At 38.7% G+C, this 16178-nt stretch overlaps 1 protein-coding gene across 12 annotated transcripts in view; it reads left to right on the forward strand.

Moving 5' to 3' along the window:
* TAFA5 (TAFA chemokine like family member 5) overlaps window positions 1-16178 on the forward strand; it is a 421374-nt gene that overhangs the window by 399794 nt on the left and 5402 nt on the right. For 6 of the 12 annotated variants that reach the window (XR_011904141.1, XR_011904150.1, XR_011904151.1 and 3 more), the window contains one exon: window positions 15625-15717. The exons of the other annotated variants lie outside the window; for them this stretch is intronic. The gene's annotated coding sequence lies outside the window, so the exon portion shown is untranslated. The remainder of the gene's footprint in view (window positions 1-15624; window positions 15718-16178) is intronic. 12 annotated transcript variants of the gene reach the window in all.

A 16178-nucleotide genomic window follows, 5' to 3' on the forward strand; every position in this document is an offset into this window, starting at 1 on the left:
AGTCCTACTTGCCTCTTCTTTTAGGTAACTATGTACAAGTGTGGAGTTTTTAGATGGGAAAAATGAATCAGAATTAAAATTGAACTGTCTTTACCCAATTGTTAAATCAACGAGCAATCAGATCTATAACTAATAGTACTTGTTAAAAATTGAAATTCTTACTTATTTTTGACATTGAATCACAGAATCAAAGAATCACGGAATTATAGGGGTTGGAAGGGACCTCTAGAGATTGAGTCCAACCCCCCTGCCAAAGCAGGTTCCCTACACCACGTCACACAGGTAGGCGTCCAGGCGGGTCTTGAATATCTCCAGAGAAGGAGACTCCACCACTGGGTCCACAGACCCAGTTCATTAAGTCTCTCCTCATAGGGTAGATGCTCCAGGCCCTTCACCATCTTTGTGGCCCTCTGCTGGACTCTTTCCAAGAGATCCCTGTCTTTTTTGTACTGGGGAGCCCAGAACTGGACACAGTATTCCAGATGAGGCCTCACCAGGGCAGAGTAGAGGGGGAGGATCACCTCCCTTGACCTGCTGGCCACGCTCTTTTTAATGCACCCCAGTATGCCATTGGCCTTTTTGGCTACAAGGGCACACTGCTGGTTCATGGCCAACCTGTCATCCACCAGGACGCCCAGGTCCCTCTCAGCAGAGCTCCTCTCCAGCAGGTCTTCCCCCAGCTGGTGGTACTGTACTGGTGCATGTAATTATTTCTTCCTAGGTGCAAGACTCTACACTTGCTTTTGTTAAACCTCATCTGGTTTCTTACTGCCCAGCTCTCCAGCCTGAATAGCAGAACAGCCTTCAGGCATGTCAGCCAATCCTCCCAACTTCATGTCATCAGCAAACTTGCTGAGGGTGGTCACTATCCCCTCATCAAGGTCGTTGATGAAGATGTTGAACAAGACCGGACCTGGCACAGACCCCTGGGGGACGTCGCTAGTTACAGGCCTCCAGCTGGACACCGCACCACCAACGACAACCCTCTGCACTCTGCCAGTCATCCAGTTCTTGACCCAATTCACTGTCCACTCATCTATCCTATACTTCCTCAGCTTTGTTATAAGGGTGTCATGGGGGACTGTATCAAAAGCCTTACTGAAATCAAGGTAGACTACATCTACTGCTCTCCCCCCATCCACCCAGCTAGTGGCATCTTCATAAAAGGCCACCAAGTTGGTCGAGCATGACCTCTCCTTGGTGAACCCATGCTGAGTACTCCTGATAACCTCCTTTTCTCCCAGTTGTCTGGAGATGGCATCCAGCACAAGCTGTTCCATCACCTTCCCTGGGACAGAGGTGAGGCTGACTGGCTTATAATTACCTGGGTCTTCCTTCTTGCCCTTTTTGAAGACCAGAGTGACACTGGCCATCCTCCAGTCTTCACGCACCTCCCCAGTTCTCCAAGACCTCTGAAAAATTACAAAGAGCGGCTCAGCAATGACCTCTGCCAGCTCTCTCAGCACCCGTGGATGCACCCCATCAGGTCCCATGGATTTATGGACCTTAATGTTTCCTAGGCACTCACATTCCACCTCTTCACTGACTAAAGGGAAATCTCCCATTCTCCAGACTCTCACATCAACCTCCAGGGTCTGAGATTCCTGAGGGAGAGCCTTTTCACTAAAGACAGAAGCAAACAAGGCGTTCAGTATTTCCTCCTTCTCAGCATCCCCTGTTACCAGAACGCCCCCCTCACTTAGTATGGGGTCCACATTCTCCCTAGTATTCCTTTTGCTGTTAATGTACTTTAAAAAGCCTTTTTATTATCCTTTATCACCTTAGCTAGATTCAACTCCAGGTGGGCTTTAGCCTTCCTGGTCGCATCTCTGCAGGCCCTGACTACATCCTTATATTCTTCCCAAGTGGTCAGACCCTTTTTCCACATATCATGAACTTTCTTCTTTCCACAGAGCTTGCACATGAGCTCCTTGCTCATCCACGCAGGTCTCCTGGCACCTTTTCCTGATTTTCCTGATTTTCCTGATAGTCACAGGGATGCACTAATCCTGAGCTTGGAAGAAGAGCCATTTAAATACTAACCAGCTCTCACAGGCCCCCTTGCCTTCTAACACCCTGGCCCACTGGATAGACCCAAGTATGTCCTAGAGGAGATCAAAGTTGGCTTTCCTAAAGTCCAGGGTAGCAATCCTACTTTTTGCTTTGCTTCCTCCATTCGGGATCTCGAACTCCACCATCTCATGATTGCTACAACCCAAGCTACCCCCGACTTTTACTCCCTTAACGAGTCTTTCCTTGTTGGTGAGAATAAGGCCCAGCAACACCCCACCCCGCATTGGTTCCTTGATCACCTGCATCAGAAAGTTATCTTCAATGCACTGCAAGAATTGTCTGGACCGTGCATGCCTGGCCATGTTGATCGTCCAGTAAATATCCGGATAATTGAAGTCCCCCGTAAGTACCAGTGCCTGGGAGCGTGACACTACTTCCAGTTGCTTACAGAAGGCCTCATCAACTTCCTCCTCCTGATCAGGGGGCCTGTAGTACACACCCACAACAGTGTCACCCTTACCAGCCTGCCCCTTGATTCTCACCCTCAAGTTCTCGACTGCTACATCACTCTCCCCCAGGTGGAGTTCAATGCATTCTAGCTGCTCTCTCACATAAAGAGCAACTCCACCACCCCGCCTTGCCAGCTGATCATTCCTAAATATTTCAACATTTTAATTCTTGGAATTAAAAGGAACATTTTATCACATTTTTCTCATTTTCACTACTCTTTTGAGATTATTTGTGGCACATCAGTAGCAATTAAAAACAATGTAGCATTTGGACCATATGATCTCTGAAGGTCCCCTCCAGCTGAACTGTTCTGTTCTATTGTGTGTTTTTTATCTACTGGTGTGCTATAATAAGATTTATTGATCAAATCCATTTTTAGGTATACATTTTATTTTGTGGTTGTCTTAGTTTTGAATCCTAATGCTACTTAACACTGATTAAATCATCTAGATCAAAGAGTCTCCTGTTTGTACTGTAATGAGAAGAGGCTAAGCATCAAATGTACTAATTAGAGAAGCAGCTGTTTTGCTGTTAATGTCTTCACTTGAAATAAGCTTTTCTAGGAAGATAAAAAGCTCATCTGATCTTTAGAAGTTGCATATCAGACAGCTGTATATTAAATACAAAACAACACTAAATAAAAAGCATTTATCTGGATAAAGGTGTCAAGTGAACCCTCAGTAAGTTTGCACATGACACCAAACTGGGTGGGAGTCTTGATCTGTGAATATAGGAAGGTTCTGCAGAGGGATCTGGATAGACTGGATTGATGGGCCACAACCAGTCTCATCACACTCAGCAAGGCTAAGTACTTGGTGCTGCACTTGAGTCATAATTCCTGGAGAAGAATGTCTGGAAAGCTGCCTCACAAAATGACCTGGGGGCACTGCTCAACAATCAGATGAACATGAGCAAGCAGTGTACCCAGGTGGCCACAAGGGCCAGTGGTATTCCAGCCTGTGTCAGAATTAGAGTGGCCAGCAGAATTAGGGATGTGGCTGTTCACCTGTACGCAGCATCAGCATATGTGCCTCAATTACTGTGTTCAGCTTTGGGCCCTTCTCTACAGGAAGGAGATTGAGTTGCTGGAACACATTTGGAAAGGAGCAATGAAACTGGTGAAGGAACTAGGAAACAAGATGTATGAAGTGCAGCAGAGAGAACTGGGGTTGTTTAATTTAGAGAAAAAAGAGGCTGAGGGGAGACCTTGTCAGCCTCTACAGCTGTCTGAAAGAAGGTTTCAATGAGGTGGTGGCAGGTCTCTTTTCTTTATAAAGTAGATAGATGGTCAGATATTAGAGTGAATTACCCAGGGAAGTAGTGAAGTCCCATCTCTGGAGGTATTTAAGTCGATATGGTTTAGTGATGGAACTCAGAAGACCTGGTTAATGGACTTAGATAATTCTACCATTCAATGCTTATTAAAATGTTAATAATTAGTGACATCTAGATTCATTTCTTTATTTTAAGAACTTTCCAGTTACATTAACTGAGAAACTAGTTTTACATTTTTACATATGCCTGGCACCTATTGAGTCCAGTGATTATAAAAACCTTCTGAAAGGATTTAATCACAGGGTATAGAGGTAAGTCACAGGTGAACCTTACAGTGAGATGTGAATTCTGGTTCAATTTTATGATTGCACCCTGCATAGCTGTCTTTCAGCAGCATATTCCTGCTCATATTGTCATTCCTGAAGTGGTCCATGTGTATCTTACAGATTCTGTGGATCACACCCACATTTTCTCCTACACACAGCAGATTTTCACTTAAATATATATATATATATAAAATATAATTTGCTTCTTTTCTCCATTTCTATTTAATTAGTGAAAAAGGGCCAATATCAGACAAACACAAACTATTCCTTGTTAATTAACCCCGATATAGTGACATCTCCAAGAAACTCGTAACCTAAATCAAACATATTCTGGGGAGAACATACAGACCTCTCACTGACAGTAGAAACTCAAATCAAATGATATCATCTGTGCATTAGTCCTGTACCAAATGACATGCAATTCCTGACCTCGAAGGAAAGACTGATCATTACTTCTTCCATCTGATATTTATGAAATGCTGCCTAGCATGTCTGGCAGAGTCAGTAATACATTTTCCTCTTTTTCTGTTTTGTGTCTTGTTTCTATAGCATCTGAGTTTTGTGTGATTTCTCATAAAACATTCTCAAGTTTCACCCACACAGGCCATCTGGACTGTAGTTAATATTTTAGGACCTATCCCCTTAACTTTGATGTACTTTCTTGTAACTGCTAAAGCATGGTGATATCTCTTCCTTCTGTCTTGAGAACCTCCCCCTCACAAACCCAAACATATCAGAGGAACGTAGGGCTCGGTACTGACAGCAGCTGAAGTCTTTCAAATATCTTGTAGTTTGTGTTTTTTCAAATATGAGAAAATGCATTATGAGAAAAAGAAATCTCTGCACTCTCAACAGAAAATATTTTACCATAATGACAGGAGTAAAGTCCTAAAGTATGAAATATTGTACTAAAAAATAAGTTTCATGTTATTGGGTTTCGGAGCCTATTAGTTCCATTAGGTAATACCATGATGAACAGCAAAGTCTACCATGCTGCATTTGACTGATGACATTGCCAATACTGTATCTCGGTCCCTATCTTCACCTGAGGCTTGTTTTCTTCTTGTATTCATTGAATTGCATCTGAGTAACAGTTTTATGAACCAGTAAGGAGTAGGAATGTTCTGTGAGGACCATAAGGTGGTGTATTCTGCTTTGATTTAACCCTGAAATATATCTTAAACAACTCAGTCACTTTTGCAATATTTTTGAGTCTGATATTATTATTTATTTTATTTATAACATGAATTTTATTTATAACATGAATTTTATTTATGACCTGAAAGCAAACTTGAAAGATAATAGCCAGAGAAATGTTTCTAGGAAACAAACTGACAGTTCTTATAACTCTTGTAATGACATGTGCATAGTATAGTAAGATACTTATCAGTGATCTCATCCTCCTGAACTTCTGGAATTGTGTAATCACTGCAGTTGTATTTTTCTCTTAAGGATGGGCCCACGCAAATTTTCCAGTTTTTTCACATAGCCTTAGCTAACTTGCTTTTCAAGCACAGGAACTGATATTGAGATCGGATGCTCAGTCATGATCAGGCCTAGTCAGCATGGATTTATGAACAGTAGATCCTGTCTGACAAACCTGATTCCATTGATATGATAAGGTGACATGCTTAGTGGATGAGAGTAAGGCTGTTGATGTGGTCTACCTGGACTTCAGTAAGGCCTTTGACACTGTCCCCCATAATATTCTCGTGGAGAAGCTGGCTGCCTTGGTCTGATGGGTGTACGCTCCACTGGGTGAAACACTGGCTGGATGGCAAGTCCCAAAGAGTTGTGGTCAGTGGAGTTGAACTCAGTTGACAGCCAATCATGAGCAGCGTCCCCCAGGGTTCAGTGCTGGGGCTGCTTCTGTTTAACATCTTCATTGATGATCTTGATGAGGGGGTTGAGTGCACCCTCAGTAAGTTTGCAGATGACACCAGGTTGGGAGGGAGTGTTGATCTGCCAGAGGGGAGAAGGGCACTTCTTCCAGAGGAACCTGGATAGTCTAAATCAATGGGCCAAGGTTAACGGCATGAGTTTCAATAGGGCCAAGTGTCAGGCCCTGCATTTTGGTCACAACAACCCCAGGCAACCCTACAGGTTGAGGTGGTGTGGCTGGAAAGCTGCCTGATGGAAAGGGACCTTGGTGTGCTTATGGACAGTCAGCTGAATATGAGCCAGCAGTGTGCCCAGGTGGCCAAGAAGGCCAATGGCATCCTGGCTTGTATCAAGAATGGTGTGGTAAGCAGGACTAGGGAAGTCATCCTGCCCCTGTACTCGGCATTGGTGAGGCCTCACCTCGAGTACTGTGTTCAGTTTTGGGCAGCTCAGTACAAAAAGGACATGGAGATACTGGAGCAGGTCCAGAGAAGGGCAATGAAGCTTGTTAAGGGCTTGGAAAATCAGCCCTGTGAGAAAAGGCTGAGGGAGCTGGGGCTGTTTAGTTTGGGGAAAAGGAGGCTGAGGAGAGACCTTATTGCTCTCTTCCAGTATCTGAAAGGTGCTTACAGTGAGAGCAGGGCAAGTCTCTTCTCACTGGTGACAGGTGACAGGATGAGGGGAAATGGCCTCAAGTTCCACCAAGGTAAGTTTAAGTTAGATGTTAGGAAACACTTCTTTAGAGAAAGGGTAGTTAAATACTGGAATAGGCTCCCCAGGGAAGTGGTTGAGTCACCATCCCTGGATGTGTTTAAGAGCCATTTGGATGTGGTGCTCTGATTTAGCAGAGGGTTGTTAGAGTTAGGGTACTATGGTTAGGCTGCAGTTGGACTTGATGATCTTTGAGGTCTTTTCCAACCTGAGTAATTCTATGATTGGGCAGCAATGCATGTGAACTTACACATGGTTCCAGTGGGAAATAGTAAGAGCAGAATTTATTTCCCTGACCTCATGTATCCAGGGCATCCGACACATTTGCAGGATTCTAAGATACTTTCAGGAACATGCATGTAGGATACAAAGACTTTTGAAGAAGCATTTGGATCAAGGAAGGTGTCTAAAGTTTTCTCAAAGGCTCCAAGTGTCTGTGTTTAGACAGAATTGAACTGTAGATTTTGTTGACCCTTCCCGAGATAAAACTTAATCATCACACACATATATACACATTTAGATCTCATAATCTCTGAATGTAACTCAAGGAGAATGTAACAGTGGAGAGCTGAAGGGTAGTCATGAAAGAGACACTGGATTAGGAGTCACTAAAATCTGACTAATAGAGGTTACTATGAGGTAGAGGATTTCCCCACTACTATTAGTGGCACGTGAAACTTGGTAAGATGACAACATCCTCCTTTGTGTGTCAAGAAAAGATCAAATTTGTTTCTTCCCCTGAGCTTCAAAAGTTGTATTGCAGCCACTGCTGTATAGTTCTGTCTTTTGTGTATACAAAATTCATTGTAAATAATAGCAAATTCTTTGACATTTGCCACAGTTTATTTTTTCTCTTTTGTTGTTTGTTTTCAGTCTGCTGCAGAAATCTGATCACCACAGCATTGCTTGCCAAAATATCATAGAAACAGGGGAGGGAGGGTAATGGTGATTTTGCCAAATAATTCAGATCCAATATGCTGTACACTGTACGGATCTGTCTGCCTAGAAAGTGACATGCTGCTTTGCATTTGAACTACTGTACTGCATACATCTTTAGTTTTTGTTTAAATGGTTTTGAATTGTAAATCAGAATACAACACTGTAACGCATTCAGGTGTTTGCTTGTCACTAATGAGTTAAAAATAATTCAATTGGCTAGACTGGGATACTGATCCATAAACTCTGCACCTCATCCTTCTTGCCAGCATTCTCAAAGTAATGCAAAATTGAAAACTGGAGGTTGAGCATAAATGTACAAAATGATATTTTAGATGTCATTATAAGACTATATATATATATATATAAAGCATATATATATAAAGCATTTTCTGAAAGGTAGTACTGGGGGACTTAAAATTCTACAGTATGAGGTATATTAATAAAATCATAGAGTCAGAGGTAGGATAGTTTGTGTTGGATTAAAGTTGTTGTTAAATACAATGATTTATGCAAAATTAAATTAAATTAAATTAAGTTAAATTAAATTAAATCCTGTCTTTCTCCTTTTGTTGAAAAACAGCCACCCTCAAAAAATATTGAAGAGAATACTTGGTTCATTACTATATTTTCCACTGTCTTTTCTGCATGTTTGTGTCAGAATATAGAAATTTCTGCAGAAACTTGCTTCTAATCTGATAAAAGACATGAATATAAAACTTTTTAAGGAATATACTATTTCTTCTGATAAAGAACCTCCGTGCTTCTGTGAAATGGGGCTGTGTCAGGAAAAGATTTTTTCATCTTTTACAATGTATCTTTGCAGGCAGGAGCTAAATCTTGCAACTCTGTTAACAACATGTAACAGTCTGGGGAAATTTTGTGCTTGAACTGAGTGTAGAATCAGAATACATGCTTGTGTTGTTTTGCATATGTATATAAGAAGATTGTTTTACAACAAATCTGTTTTTGGAAAAATTTGCCTTCAGAAAATGTGCCCTTCTTTGCAGTGATCATAAGGACTAAAAGCAGTGGTGGGCTTTATTCTAGTTCTGTGTCCATATGTGTTTGAACTTTGTTGAAAACTGCCAGGTTTCCTGTCTTTGCCATATCTAGATATTGCATATTATATGCATATTATTTTGTTTTAAAACAAAGTTATACAAAAATTGAATTTTATCACACATTCTTTACCTCAGCTATATACACATATCTCTCCAGTCAGTGCCCACAGTTGTCCACTCCCTAATTTCTCCTATTTATGACAGCAAAGCAGAGCAACTTTAAATACTGGGATTTCTTTCCCACACAAGATGTATTTGTAAATATTGCTTGTTAAAAGTCATCTGCTTTGCCGCATTGTTTTCTGGAATGATGTGAAACATGACTGCTTTCTTAAGCAATATGTTGTCAGATAGAATACATAAAGCAGACACAGTATCCCACTGGTGAACACTGGCTATTCAGCTCCTCCACTAAAAGCTGAAATTTCTACTTGCTCATGCTTTCTAAATAAGAATTCTTGTTTAATGGATGAAATATCCAAATATCCAATCTAAAAGCATATTGCTTTCTTGATGCATATAATTCATTGAAGTTTAACTATTTTTACAATCAGTCTTAGGAAATCATTATCCCAATTTTATTGCAAGTGTGAGATCAACCTTTCTTCAGACCAGCTGTCTGTCAGACAGATGTGACTCACAGATGCCCCTGAACAATTCTCTAATTAGAGATGGAAAAGTAACAGTTCAGACTGGTCCGTGGACTTTAGAGCTGGCAGATGTGGGTTGCTGGTTTTTTTCTTCTTCCATCAAGTAGACTAGTAAACCTTAAGTACAAGATAGACAAAACTGCTTTTAAATTTTATAATTAAAACTCACATCACCCTATCCATGAAAGAAAGATATAGTTCTGTTGTTGTAATAGAAGTTTTATTTTGTGGAAGATCATTATTTCAATAGCTTTTATTAGCACACAGAAATAGTTAAGGCATTTTTGTCACAAGAAAGTTAAATGTAATTCAGTTTATGTCTTTGTTAAGATATTTTAATAAGCTGTACACTCTTTATATAGGCATACATAGGTGTGAATATTCAGAATTTCATACCCATTAAATTTACTGCATTGTAATTATTTACCAGATACATTGGTGATTTAATCTGAATCTGTCTTCCAGCATGAAAAAAAAAAAAAAAAATAATAATAATCTCAGGAATGGAATATCCATGTTATTATTTCACTATCCTCAGTAAGGCCCCTGGCTATTCTTATATACTCACTCAACTTAATATTGCAGTTGCTTTTATTTGCAGAGTCAAAGGGAACCAGAGAAGTCATTTTTCAAGCTTACAACTCCATGCCAGTTACAGATTTTAGTTTTCTCTCCTACTTAGCTTCATATGATTCATAGAGGTTGCACCATTTTAAAAAGAAAGAAGACATCAGATGTAATTGGCTTATTGCTCAAAGCCTTAAGTTAGGGCTATTTTAAGAGTGTTAGTTCCTTAGTTCAGAAGAGGATTAAAATACACTATTTTGTATTGTTACTCTTTACAAGATGTATGATCCTCTTTACCCATATTGTTTAATAAAGCTGGCTTTGGACTTTCATAGGTGACAGAATATGATCTGCCTTGTTCTGTTCTCTGTAGTAGACCTAAATGCTTGTAAAGCTAAAGATCTTATACCCTCCACCCCTTGCATTCAATGTCTTTGAATATGCCAGGTGTAGATATTCCTTCTATGGTCCTTTTGCTAGTTTCAGAGCTTTTCCTTGGACTGTGTTTAGATGCTGTAAAGCAAGCTTTCACTATTATGTATGACTAGGCTTGGGCTCTTAAACACGTGCTCTACATGATCCAAAGCCAAATGTATTTCAGTTCTAGCATTTTCATTCATTGTAAGGATTACCTGATCAGAAGAAGAGTCTGAGGGTCTTCACTAGTATTGGTTAGAGGTAATACAGTAGGAGGAATAATGTATGATGATATCATCTAGCACATTCCAAGATCTAATAAGTTCAAAGAATATAATGTATGAAAGAAAAAAAAAAAAAAAAAAAAAAAAAGTTTTTTTTTTTTTTTTTTTTTTTTTTTTTTTTTTAAAGAAGAAATAAAAAGTCATGATAGTCCTGATAGATGGTCAAAAGAAGATGAAATATAGGTCTGGGAGTGATATTTAAGGAAGAGTCACACATTTTGGTAGTAGATCTGAACAAAATATTAATACTAAAAAATTGTTACTGGGGAAAAAAAAAAAAAAAAATCTTATTTGCAAATAATAAATACTCCTTCCTGTATCTGATTTGAATAGTAGAAGGGAAAAACAACAACAACAACCAAGCCATCAACAAATAATGGGTCATAAAGAAAAGGCATGTTCTCCTAAAAGATGCCTAATAGTTGCATTTTGTTCTCTGTAGTTCATGAAAGCTACTTTGTTGAAGTTTAATTACACAGCACGAATACATTGTGATATGCTACTCTACTTTTTATAAACATACATCCACAAGAAGGCACTAGATTTGATGAATCTTACTCTTAGTTCTGTGGATATTACAGTTTCAACTCTTGAAGATGTCCTTTCCATGGCTAGTTCAGTGTCGAAAAATGAAATATTACTAAGTAAAGTAGCTCCATGCATCTTTCCCTTATTTCTAATAATCACAGTCTCTTTAAAGTTAGATTAACTTGTCTTTTCCTGAAGGCTAAATCTTTCAGTTTGAATGTATGAACAGCATGGAAAAAGTAGGAGAATAGGAGAAAAATTGAATAATCTTTTTAGAGGGGCTATGGGAATTCTCAACAAATTCAACAAGTCATTTCTACTGCTAGGATCATTGACAGAAATTTACATTTTTATACCTGTGAAGCATGTGGTATCTTGCAAAGCTGGATAAGGTTTCCTTGGACATTTTAATGCTTTTATATATCTATTTCTGCATTACACATGGTTACTTATTCAGAGACCTAGAACAGATAGCTGCAGAAGCAGAAGGGAAAGACTGTTTATTGGACTTGTAGTCAGTGGGTAAAAGCTTTGGAAAGTTTTCCACCACAAGAAGATTAGTGAGACAGACTGATGAAGCCTACATCCATATTTGTGAATGATTGTTGTATTTTTTTATTTTATTTTTATTTTTTAATTCATATGAAAATACAAGCAAAAATCAAACCAAAACAAAACAAAAATAAAACACCCAACCATTTGCACTAGTGGGGGCTCTAACAGCATCTTAAGACTCACCGAGGCATTTTTACCACTCTAGTTGAAAGAGTAAAATACACAGTTCAGACAAGTAGTTCAACTGTTAGACAGCACTAAAATGTCTAAAATGATCAATTACATTGTAGGCATCCAGAGAATTTCCAGAAATCAGTGCTGGAAACATGTTAGATTGTTCAGAGTTGTCATCCCAGTCTGCAGAAGTAACTTCAACAGTCATGTAATAGCACTTGGCTACTGTACCAAAAATAACTACTTTGATTCACTCTGACTTTCATTTTTATTCTAAAAATACAGAGTGGAAATCAGATGAAACTACTAGAGATTTACCTGGCTTGACAATGAATTGTTGGTTTTTATGTGAATTCCATTTAAAGCAAAAGATCAGGTCACACATTCTTGAAACTCAGTTCTGACTGAAAGTATTTGACAGCTACAGTAAGCCTGGCTGTTTTCTGGTTTGTGATCAGAAATTCAAATGCTTTAATTCAAAATTTGATCCAGATGCTGTACTATATAAAGACATAGTTTTTTGTTTGTTTGTTTGTTTGTATTGTTTGTTTTTGTTGCTGTCTTTTTTGTTGTTTCCCCCCCAGTGGAAATCCTATGTAAGTCAACAGTATACCATATATTCCCATATTCTTAAGTTGACTTGCATAATGTGTTTCCTCTATCCTTGATCATAGGTATCATCTAGTAAGCTCTTCTATTTCCTGTGTCACTAGGGCACAGATAGAGATAGACTATCCCCTGTTATACACCCTCTGGAGCATGACAAATGTGTGCCCCCGGTGGCGCAGTGGTATAAAGTGCTGCTTGTAGCACCGGAGGGCCCGGCTTCGAATCCCCCCTGTGGCGCAGGGGGTAGAAGTGCCGCTTTGCTACACAGACGGCTCAAAACCTGGGAGTTGGACTTGATGATCTCTAAGGTCCCTTCCAACTCGCACGATACTATGATACTATGATACTATGATGAAATCAAGTGGACTGTTATAATTGCTCTAATAAGACAAACATTCTCAGAACACATTCAAGCCGTCCCAGAACAGTAATAAGATATATATGTTCATAAGAAATTCATTTTATCTTATACTTTGGATTCTCTATTAGTGTCATATAAATGACTTTTCCTACTGGGCACACTCTTCCTCCTGTGAATCACAATGGAGCTTGGGCTTTTGTCACACAGTCTATGTGCAGTGGCATTTTAATCTCTGGTACTAGATGCCTGATCAACATCTTGAAGTCCAACAGTCTCAAGAGTTCTCAAAAATGTTTTCATCTTATGACTAAAATATTGGGTACATTTCTGGACCAATTGTTTTAAGATAACTTTTAATTTGCTTCCATTCTGAAGTCAGCTGTTTTTAAATGCCAGTATCATATGTTTTGGAATAATTCTGAACCCAATTGGAGATGTCCTTACTGCTATGGAAAAGTACCTTTTGGATACTTTGATCCTTTAATCCTTCAGATCAGACAAAGAGTTTTTATGTGTCATTAAATGAAATTAACTTCATATCACTTCAGACTTTCTTTTAAAATAAATTAGTTTTGGTATATCTTGTACAGCAGTGAACAGTTACAAAACACAAATACATATAAGAAAAAAAAAAAATGAAGTTCAACGGCACATCACTTCCATAAGCTGTTGAGAGATATTAAATAAATGTATTGGGACAGGTAGAAGAACAGAAATTCATCCTGAAGAGCTTATGAAAGTAGTACCAAAGGAAATGAGCAGTATTTGAATGTTTGCATGTAATTGTTTGCTTTGTTCTGTTTTGTCTGTTATATCATGTTACCCATTCTCTTGACAGTTTTCTAATGATATGCCAAAAATGGCATAACATTGTTAGAGATGTGTTCTATTTCAGAATTTACTGTTCACATCTGGGAATCTTACCGTGATGGCAAAATACCCTTGACAAATGCATTTGATCACTCATCATTTGCCATTTACTGCAGTGCCTTAATGGATCAGTGCCTGGGTGCCACTGTACACCTCTTCAGCCTCTGTGTTGAGAGAAAGCACTGCAGTATCTTTTCTGCAAGAAGTTCTGAATTCTTGCTTTTGAACTCTTGGGTATATGGAAGGAAGATAATGAAATACACAAGAGGGGAAATTTTCCCATTTTCCCTTGCAGTTATCAGCTGAGATAGAAAAATGTTTTCTATTGAGAAAACAGATGGTAGGTTTTGAGTGTTGAATGTGAGATATGTTAGCAATCAACTTCTTGGTTCATATGTGTTGAGTGCCAGTTTGTCCAGTGAACCATGAAGCAAAGGTGATCTCAGCAACAACTCAGGAAAAACAAAACAAAATGAATGAAAAACCATTGTGCAGAGATAGTGACACAAAGGAAGGTTCTCCCCCACTGCAGTGCAGTGGTAGCATCAGAACCTCTGGCTTCTTCAAAAAGAAGCAGAACCTACTGTCTGAAGCACTTCTGGAGAATTTCTAATTTCACTTGTCAGCAAGAAGGAGAATTATGCAAAGATGGACAAAACTTTTCACTAGGTAATTGTTGCAAGTTCCCTAAGTAAAAGCAAAAAAAAATATATATATATATATATTTCTGTGTATATTGTTTTTGAATTTATAATTTGCATTGCAATCTGTGTTGGTTCAGTTAATACTGTAGAAATTACTAACAGATAATCATAGAGATATAGAGATAACAGTTTTTCTCTAGACCTACATTTCAGAAATGTGGTACTTCTCGTGGTTTGAATTGTTAGTATAAATAGCAAATAACTCCTTTTCATTTTGGGTATCCCTTTTCCATCTTACCTGACCTGTCTGTATTTCTGGGGAGTGGTTAACAAATTTGCCATGAAAAATTAAAGGGAAAACAAACAAACAAACAAACAAAAAATAACAAACAGGAGATGGGAGGGTAATTGTGCATTCCATCCCTCTTCTGTGGTCTCCTAATGCTCTCTTCTACCTACTCTCTTCCTTTTATCTGCTGCTCCTATTGCCTATCTTTCTTCTTTATAATGCTTTCATTAATAAACAATGTTTAATCTTCTCTTGCTAATTTATGCCTTTCTCTTTTCCTCTTTTTTCCCATCCTTTCCCATCATCATCTGAAGTTGTAAATTCACTTCCTATTCTCTAATCTGTTCCTCTTGTAGCCATTTTATTTCAGTTCTGCTCCCTACCCTGTCTCGGTGTTTTTTAAATACAAAATTCTTTCTCCTCTTTCTTTCAAGGTGTTGATACCATATTCTCACAGCAAGGAAGTGCAAAGTGGGGATAGGGATTGCAAGAGTGGTAGGAAGCTGCTTTGTCCATGAGATGACAGAGCAGCAGGTAACTGCATATAAATATGGTTGAATGAATATGAATTCTCTCTATACTGGGACACTACGAAAACACTGAACACAGTCCATCAGCAGTTCACGCTGTTGCTTTTAGCTTTGGGCCATTCCAACCTTCTTCAGAAATGATGGAGTTAAATCAGCCTAGTTCTTCACACAGTAGTAGTTTACTTTCAGACCTAATAAACAATAAATCTTTTGCTTTCTGTCTTGCTGTTTAAAAGGTAAGACTACCTTAAAATATGTGTCCTTTTCTAATACAAAGAAAAATTGGGGGTACTGTGAAAACCCCACGGAATAGCATAATGGGGAAACAGAACTAAACTTTAAAAGAAAACTTTAAAATTATTTATCATTCTGGTTGTATATTTTAAAAGGGGAATATACCACAATAATCATCCAGGTTTTTTGCCTTCAGCCTGTCTGAGGCCATGTGGTTTGGAGATCTGATCACTAGTCCGAAAACGAAAGGCTGTGTGCAAGATTTCTGGGGTGTTTTTTCCTGGAAAAGGTGAGAGGATAAAAGCAGAAATCTATGACATAAACGTTATGCCTTATAAGGAAAATATGAATTTATTTATCTGTCTACCTATCTATCTATCTTTGTAGATACGTATATAGAGAGATCCTTATGTTTCAAGCTGACAGTAAATTGGAGGCAGGTATTTCTTTTATCTGAGAATAAGGTTAAAAACTCTAAATTCAATGTAACAGCTTGAACTAAGTGAATTGGATTTTATTTGTTTTGCTTGTTCACATTCACTGTTCAGTATTTTCTGGTGTAATGCATGGAATTTCCATCAGTAAAGACAGTCCTACCTTTTTGGAGACCGAACAATGCTGAAGCAGAAGATAGTGTTCAGACATTCAAACTGCATTTTGTAACAATCATTGCTTAATACACCTCAAAATGTTTTGTGTCGTACAACGTCTGCGTAATTTTGAAATCATTTCCAAACTGTTATTTGGGTG

Source organism: Excalfactoria chinensis, chromosome 1 (assembly GCF_039878825.1).
Source record: "Excalfactoria chinensis isolate bCotChi1 chromosome 1, bCotChi1.hap2, whole genome shotgun sequence".
In the NCBI taxonomy this organism is placed as follows: domain Eukaryota; kingdom Metazoa; phylum Chordata; class Aves; order Galliformes; family Phasianidae; genus Excalfactoria; species Excalfactoria chinensis.